The sequence below is a fragment of the Boleophthalmus pectinirostris genome, unplaced genomic scaffold (genome assembly GCF_026225935.1).
Source record: "Boleophthalmus pectinirostris isolate CB_2022bp ecotype Guang Dong unplaced genomic scaffold, ASM2622593v1 HiC_scaffold_20, whole genome shotgun sequence".
NCBI classification, from domain to species: Eukaryota; Metazoa; Chordata; class Actinopteri; order Gobiiformes; family Gobiidae; genus Boleophthalmus; species Boleophthalmus pectinirostris.
Genome location: NW_026571153.1, coordinates 13,375,726 through 13,385,351, shown reverse-complemented (window position 1 = coordinate 13,385,351; position 9,626 = coordinate 13,375,726).

The following is a 9,626-nucleotide window of genomic DNA, read 5'->3' as shown; positions in this document are numbered from 1 at the left end:
TGCTTATATATTATTTATTTTTCATTTTTTGTGCTTTTATGCAGAAATCAGGCACACATGCACACTCTGCTCATTTACTTCCCATTTTTTGCTGCCCTCATTCAGCTTGTGAGCAAATCTCAACTATGTCATGTTCTGCTCCAGTTTTAGCCTACATTTCTTTTGCAGTTTGTAGAAACATTGTATTTAGGCTCAATTAGATGAGCCATTCTCAATTATGAGAAATTTGTGAAAGCACCAAAATTGTGTTACCAATAACACAAAGAAAACTAAATCCAATGGCAAAATATAACTGTTTTGTGACCAAAAGCAGGCCAGATGGTAAATGGTTTAGTTGTTATCATTATAGCTGCTATCTTGCTTTTGCATAGTGCTACATTAAAACGTTGATGCATGTTTACCGGGCCATTTGCTGTTGCTGATATTCAGTAGTGGTCAAAGCATTGTGTTCTATGACCGTAAAATGGTTGTACCCATTTTGGTTTTGTGTTGAGCAAAATTTGTTTTTCCTCAGTACAGATATATTGTATAAGCAGCTCTTAAGGAAAAAATTAGGCAGCTTTGGCTGTCTGTATCTAGTCATAAAAAGAGGATCAGGAAGTATGTTGTTAACATGATAGTTGCTTTTACCATTACTACACATTAAAGCTCTGCCTCAAAGTTGTGATATGCTCGTATAAACTCACTGTGTGCTAGGTCTCTGAAGGTGTTTTCAGGCAGACAGAGAACCATGATAGTGCCAGTTCCTGCACCTAATCTTGAACCAACGCTAGAAATCAGAGCGTTCGGGACCAAAAAGTTGGTTCTCAGCAGGAACCAAGTAAAACTTGTTTTTTCGAAGCAAAACTTGACAACACAGAATACGTCAGCACATTCATCCAGATCACATGCGGTAAAATAAACAAACAAAGAGCAATTGAAACTATCACGTATTAAATTAAAAGTTTTAAGTCTACAAAAACAATTATGCACCATTCGTCTTGCATGTATCTGTGTTCGCCTGATAAGATTACATCTTTGGATTGGGCATCTCTGCCGCCTTCTCCACAGCAGATCGATGTTGTAGCAGAGCTTGGTGCATATAAATAATGACTTGTATAAGTACAAATGCTAGCTGGTGTTGATGATGCGATCCATGATTGTTATTTTCCTTCCTGCGGCATCGGTTTCATATGACCCGGTTTTTATTTGTGGTAAATCCACACCCTCTGTTGATGACGCATCATGGGTTCATGTAAATAGTATGAACACTGGTCGTTCACTGGTGAGCACTTCGGTTCTCAGTGGAACTGGTCTGGGAACCGGCACTGGCACCGTTTTGATCGGCCTGAAAACAGCTTGTATGGCTACCTCTGTCGCAGCAAGAAGGTTCCAGGTTCCAGATTCGACTCCCAGGCTGCCCAGACTTTTCTGTGCTGAGTTTGCATGTTCCTGTGTTTGGGTGGGTTCCTCCAGGCAGTCCTACTTTTCAGCAACCCAAAACTGACCAAGTCCAACTCAAAATGTGGGGATGGGTCCCCAACAACAAATTGTATCTTTCCTTACCTTACCTTAATTTAGGAATAACTGTGGACTGCAAACTGTTGTATTTTTAATGATTTGAACACAGTAAAAATTTGGTTTAGTGCCTTTTATGTGGCTTGACCAACATACAAATATCAGCACACCATTAATGAACATAGTTTAAACTGCCTGTTCAGATTTTGCACAACAATGCAGTGTTTGGCCCTGACCAAGTCATGTATTTACCTTTCTTGATATTCCCCTCGTGGACGACATCATCTACTTCGAAAGCTATTGTGCAGCTCATGGTAGAGAAAATCACCACGGGTAAAATGACTTTGACATTGGTCCATAGTACAGGCAATGGAGGGTGACATATCCAATATCGGGAGAGTGGCAGGGCTAAATATTTTTGTCAGGCCAGCGGCTTTAGTGCAGAGAGATGTGGGTGACGGGTTCATTTGGGTCTGGCTTTCAACACTGCATTCTGGGAAGTGGAACCCCAGGTAACTGCTTTGGTTGGCTCTACCCTTGATGAGGACATGGAGGGAGAAGAGAGAGAGAGAGCTATTAGGCGTGATGAGGGGCAGAGCAATGTCACACTACAAGTCTTACTACACTTAATTTTTCAAGTACAGCAATTTGAGATTTAAATACTGCTTGACAAGTGGAAAAAGAAATTGTGCATAAGCAAGCATTGAATTAAATGCAATTGTAATGAATGTCCTTGAACTTGTATGTAGTAGAGAACAACTACAGACTTCATGCAGTGGAGGAAGATCATTTTGATACTATAGAAAAAGTTTTAAAAAGTTATATTTTATTTGTTGTGAAAGTATAAAAAGGCAAGGTGCAAGATTAGATGTTCCCTGCTTGAAGTTCTGATAAAGTTCTTTCAAATAGTTCAGTAAATAAAGCAGGCTCTATTGTGGAGTTGATTTGTTTAGACCTGGAAAATCTCAAACCCTCATTAGGTTACTAATGTTTTGATTTCATAATTGTATACATTCTAAATACGTAAAGGTTACAGCGTACATCGGCATTGCCTATAATGAATGACCTTCCCTTTTATGATGTAGAGGTCACTTTGAGTTTTATGTAGTTATTCTCTGCTGATTAGTAGATTCAGTTTTAAATAGCTGAATGTTTTGAAGATTTTAAATGCCTCCAGAAGAATTGACCAGAAGCCTGAAATATGAACTGATATAGTATACAAAAATTACATATCAGCACATGTTTGTATAGATGTAAAGTACAGGGTTAGCAGTTTTTTATGTGGAATATGACAGGATATTTAGTTGTTTGTGGAGGAAATTATGGTACTCTAAACAGCATTCCTTTGAAATTGCAATTTTGATTTGATTGCTTTTAATCTTGCAGCCCTACCAGCGAGTTAGTGGTCCGCGCAGGGGTAGTGTTCGCTGCTGTTGTCGAGCATACTATAGATTTATGATGCCTAAAGGCAGTGTGTGACCGAGCGGTGTGGCCCGGCTCTGCCCTGTGTTTTAACTTTGGACAAGTGTTGTGACATGGTGCATTTGGGGCGCGGGCTTTCTGCTCTGACATCCTGCAGAGCTAGTCTTCCTGCTGAGATAACAGCCTTGAGAGCATGTCACAGTGGAGGAAATAACCTGGGTGAATCGATGGACTGTTTCTTCAAATGCCAATCAGACTTGGAGCATGGAGCCATTTGGATCAGCGCGAGCCATCTGCGCCGTGAGGTGTGCATCCAAGGTCAAAGCTTTTAGAAATCCTTTGTCACCCCGAGCGCTACAGTGGGAGAAACCTGTCAAACCAAAGTGTGCTGCAGTGTCTAATGGATGGTAAAAATACATTGTGCTGACCTTTTGTTTTGTACTTTCTGCTTGTTTACGAGCTCGGCGTGGCTTATTTATTTGTCTCATAAGGCAGTAATTTGTAAAGTTCACTGTACAAGAGTTAAGAGGCTATTTGTGGAACTGCATGTGAATAATGTATACTCACGTGAGCCGGTTGTTGGGAGAAATCAGTATATTTTGTGCACCGAAACACTGCATCACAAACTATAGCATTATTTATACAATATTCAGATCATTTCATTTAAATCAGCTGATTTGACTAGATTAAAATATATTTCTGTCCTCAGTAAATGGCTGATTGGACTATTGGATCAGTTTTGGACACCTGGAATAAAATTTTCTGTATAGGAGCATCCTAGCTATAATTATTTAAAAATTATTGTCATAACAAGATAATGTGCATAATACAACACAAGTATAATAATGATAATTCTCATGATAACTTAGTCCATCATGGATTACTTTGTTTTGAAAATAGATGATGTATGAATATGCACATGATGATGCTGCTAACCATTTTTGTTCTTTAAAGGGTCTGCTCCTGCGACTGCAAATCTCCACTCCGGCCTCTGAAAGTGGGGAAAAGAACTTTACTTCCACGAATACTGATACGGATGAAAACTGTTTAAAAAGAACTCGTCCTGTTTTTCAAAATTCTACAAGAAAAATTTTAAAAATTCAGCTACTGCACTTCATATTATAATAATTAACACTAGCCTAATGAAAAATCCCTTCTCATTTTATACCTAAAACTAACTCTTTAGATTTATTTTTCTCTTTTTAATAATGCCAGTTAAACTTTATTCACAGCAGTAGTGAAAGTGAATTGTTTCCACTTTTCCAAATTGAATGAGTAGCCTGCTCCTCAGAGGATGCTGTAGTGTTCGGGCTGCTCTCCGCCTGGTGCAGCGTAGTCCCATGGTGCATTGCAGATACCCCCTATATTTACATGACAGGGGGATGACTTATCTTTACCTTTGAAGTCCGTAGTGTACTCTGGGCTCTGAAAATGCAGCGTACAGTGAAGTAGAGGCACACTGCTGTGAATCGTGATACTCTCCCTCTCATTTTGTGTATTGGATGTGCTTGGTTATATTAGCGGGCGGCTATGGGACGTGTGAGTATACATTTATCCACCTGTTATCGACTGGTTTTCCCTCACGCGGTGAGTTGAATCGGAGCAGCCACATGTTCTCAAATACAGCATGAAAAGATACAAGTCAATTTCCTGTATTCTCAGTTAGAGCTCAAGGCTGTAACATCAAATCAATTTATAACATGCGAGTTTGTGTTTCCGCTGGAGAGACTGTTAGCAATAGGGAGGGTGGGCTACGTCCTTGTTCTCAGACCCTCCTACTTGGCTGTAACGTAAACTCCAAAAACCTTGTTAAAGAAGACATATTATGCTTCCAGGGATGCAACGATCCAGCTTTTTCAATTCCAGTACCAATGTCACTACTTTGACTTTGACAGCCGTTACCCAGAGTTAACTGATACTTGTGTAGGGATGGAAAATGGCACTTATTTTCTTAAAAGACAGTTAACTTATTACACAAGAGAAGCGGCTGTATCACTGTTATTTATCCTTCACAGAACTACTGGACAGCGTTGTATGAACAAGTCAATAAATAAAACTGTAGAACTCAGATGCCCTGCTTTTTCATAGTTGCATTTCACCGTAGCAAAAACTGCAATTTTTTTTTTAACCCTCCACATATTATTAAGAGTCTGATTTTATGTTTTTAATAACTGCAAGTAAGTACAGACCAGTGGGCAGAGATACGGTGTAGGTGAAAAATAAAATTTTCCAAACTCTTAGAGGTTAAATGCAGGACAATAATGATGAGTTTATAAATGTCTATTTTTGGAAGACTGTAATACAGCCCTTCTTCTGGTGTCTGGTGTAAGTTTGTTTTGTTTTTTCTAAAATGTTTCACTGTATTGCATTCTCTCTTGCATTTCAAAGCTTCCTCCTATTGCTTTTTTGTGCCAGCCTTTTAATGTCTTTTAATTTTCAAAAATGGATTGCAATCATGGTTGTGTTTGGGAGAGAATTTTACTGCCCTCATAAACCAGGGCCATTAGTTTGTCCAAAATGACTTTCATTAGAGCTCATTTAGCTCCTGCTTTGATCACAATTCGACATGTTAAGAGCTTGGGTCTGATTTAGGCTCATGTTTTTACATTGAATGAGGGAGAATTTATTTGGATGAGTGGAAGTGTACGAAAGTCTACACCAAAAAGCCATGTAATAGGTTGAGTTCACATAACACGATAACATTATAGGGCCCATGTTGCGCTATTTTCCGATCTATGTTATACATTGTTAACATAACATTGTTTCCTCATCAAACATATACCAGGGGTTGTGTTTTATTTCATTCACACATGTTTAACATACAAACCCTGCGTATTTGGGTTGAATTCTTCTCTCAAACAGAAAACATTCTGTTCCAGCTTGCGATGTCAATGTGGTAACACGGGAAGTGCTCCACTGTGTTCTTAAAGTCCATATACACCAAGGTAAAGGGTAGGTGTGAACTTGAAAACTTCCGCTACATGACACCACACAATGGAACAGAGTATTTTGAGTTTGGAAATGTAGACAGATTTATAATAATAATTTACCTTTTGGATATTTCATGTTGAAGTACAATGTTATTTAGAGGGAAACTGTCTCTTGACCCTTGTCTGGGATATGGCCTCATCACATTTAGAATCTGAAAACCACCAATATCCCATCAACAAAAAACAGGAACAATTTTCAGTATCTTCTCTGTAATGTATGGTTACTAGAAAATGAATGGAACTTGTTTTCTTCACTGGATCCAGTTCAGTTCAGACTTGATGCTCTTATCTTAGCATGTCAAAAAAAAAAATCAAGGCTAAATTTTAAAACATGACGCACATTAAATATGAATCACATCCAAACAAACTGCTGCGCACTTTGAAGAAGGAACATAGGCCACTTATGTTGATACAATGGGTAAATATTGCCCACTTTGATGAATGATGTTTATTGCCTCTGTTTTCCATATAACCATAATTACTTTATTTGTATAGCACTTCTCAGAAGCTAGTTAAAAATCTTCACAATACATGAATGCCAGTATCAGTGGTACATTGGTGTTAAAGGTGCAGTATGTAACTTTTCTGATGGACCTGCCACTTGCTTTTCTCCATGGAAATGTTATTGCGTTTCTTGCTCTTCTTTGTTATTGCCATTAAAATACCTTGAAAATCATATATTCTTATTATGACTTATTTTTTTCCATTGATATGCATATGTTTAATGGCATACTGTGTGATACATTCCGGGAAAAGCAATGACATTTCCGTGAAGATAAGAAGGTTGTAAACCCTCTATCAGAGAAGTTACACAAGTATTGCCGTGTACAGTATTTGTGAGCGAGAAAAATGTTTTTGTTTTTCTGTCAACGGGAATATTTTTGCTTGTTCGTCAAATATTTGTCATGATGTTACAGCCTTTCAGTGAGAGCCGTTTCAGACTAATGTGTAGAACTAAAAACCTCAGTTTAATCCAAGTTCAGTTTAGGATTTAGTCTAGGCTGAGTTTTTATGTAGTATATGTGAAAAGGTGAACATATGACAGCATCCATATACTAGTAGAACAGCATCCATTACTATAGCAATCCGTGACATGTTTTAATAATTAGTCTGTGCTAATTTCATGCTACATTTTCCGCCCTGGTGTATATATATGGTAATAGTTTCCAGTTAATACATTGACAACCAAAAGGGTTAGCACCATTAGAGAAATCCCCGAATATCATGCTATTGTTCTCCCGATGTTTTGACTGCTGCTGTAATTGACATTAATACTCTTCTATTTGTGTCTGAATAAGAAGCTCGCTGACTGGGGTAACAAGACCACCTGTTAGCACCATGCCTCTGCATCTGATGCGACATCATAAAGGCCTACCATAGAACACCACTTAACAAATTATAGCCCTAATTCACTTTGAGAGCTTTACTATATGATATAGTATGTCAATTCCAATGTTACCAATAATCCCCAGTATGGATTTTACTCTTAAAAAAGCATTCAGTCATTCACAATCATCTGCGGCACTTTATGGGAGTTGTCCTTTGTGAATTTTTCTGAGGGAAGAGCCATCAAAGTGTCAATAACCCAGCAAACCCTTCTCCATTTCAGACTAAACCGCCAATTTTATCTGTTTTTGGTGCCGTGATTAGATATTGAACTGGGCTTCTGCACAATGAATGACTGCAAACTTGAGAAGAAAAGAAAATGCGAATTGGTCCATTTGAGACGTGTCACCTCTATAGATGACTGAAATTCTATTACCCTGACATGCTCCTCAAAGTCTCTGTTATTATTGATATTTGCAATAATAGAGTAGCTGTCCGTTCAGTGACCCAAAATGGCGGCGTGCACCATGTCAAGATTGGGCTTTTATTTTATTGTCCGGGTGAAGTGGACACAAAAGTGCTCGATCTTTGAAAAAAAAAAACCCCACTACTCTCACCATCTATCATTTTTCTTTCTTTGTTCAAAATAATTACACTGATTTGACCGATTCTTCCTGAGATACCTTAAAAGTGCTGTACCTGAGTTTTACTTTCTAAAAAAAACCCATGAAAACCAGAACTACTTCATTTTATAAGGTTTAACAGTTATCCATAGTTGTCCCTTACGTGCCTTATGCACACAACTTTCAGAGGCCAGACTGGCATTTGGCTGTCTCAGTATTGTGAACATCTAGCATGCTAACATTACACTTCCTAACTATTAGTCAATAAAACACTTTATAATTGAATGCAGACTGTACACAACAGGCATATGAGAGCTGCTCATATACATAGAGATGAATTGGATATCGGCCCTTTAATGCATATCAGATATATCAGTGTGCATATTAGTGTTAGAAGTCTGTTTCATTTACTGTAGCTTTCAGGTGCGTAGATGGTCTGCCATTCAAAAGCATTAAAAATACATCAAATACATCTAATTCCGTATTTGCGTGTCCATACTCATTTTCACTGCACCAACACAATGTATTGTACATATATTTTTTGTAGAGCCCGACCGATATATCGGTTGGCCGATATTATCGGCTGATATGGGCAACTTTAGGCATATCGGCTATCGGCCGATATTTCACGTGGGCATGTTATACCTCGTTATAAAGTTTAGACTCTCTACATTCTGTTCATTTAATCCAATTTACAGACAGATAAATGTCCTAATATGTGGCTCCACATCAGTATTTATCTACGGAGTCATTTGTCTGTGTGTGTCCGTACTGTCCCTGAACACACCACAGAGTCGCGTCATTCACGTGTGTTTGTTTACACCTGCAGACACAGATCCAAACACTGAGATTATATTCTTTTTACGGACAATCGGTTTGAGTCTGGATTAAAAGGACATTTATTAGTGCAGATTTGTGATGTGAGGAGGAGCCTGTATGAGCGGTGAGTGTTGGAAATATGTCGACTCTGAAGCTAGTTTTTGTCATTTGTTATGGGTTAGCTGCTGTAGCTCCCGCACATAAACAGACTGTTTTCTATTGGTCTGTTCTAAAGTGACTATATTGGCCGTATATTTGTTACTGGACCTGCACTGATATGTAAATGAGCTGTGAATAGAGGTGTGAATTATGACATTTGCGTATATAATTAATTACCGCGGCGCGCACGTATTTACGGCTAAAGGCTAATAGCGCTACTTTCTTTACTAGTTATGGGTCCGTCGCGAACGAAATGACTCTTAGAACCGGCTCTTTGAAGGGAACGACGGGAGCCTGATCCTTATTGGGAGCCGTGTTTTCTCTTTCTCTCACTTTTTTTCTCTTCACGCCGCGTGCAGATTCGTGGTATGACAGCGGCAGCGGCTAAAAACGAAACTTTGAGAAAAAAAAAAAAAAAAAAACGAGCATATTTGACTGTAGTTTAGCATAAAATAAATAAGTCCCGGTTTAGTCCTTTTTCAGTCCTGGTTTAGACCTGGTTCAGTCCTGATTCAGTCCTGCTTTAGACGTGCTTTAGTCCTGCTTGCAATAAAACAATCTGAAGAGCCACTTGGGAGCCAAAAGAACCAGCAGCTTTTAGTGAGCCGAGCCAAAAGAGCCGGTTCTCTAAAAATAACTGGAATACCCATCACTAGTGTCTAGAATGTGATGCAAAATGCCATTAAAGGTTGTATAGAGGATTTTCCAAGGAACGAGAAATCCAGCCACTGTTTGTCCTTTTTCAAATGTTGCGCATGCGTGAAACCACCCCCCTCCCCTACAGCTCCCT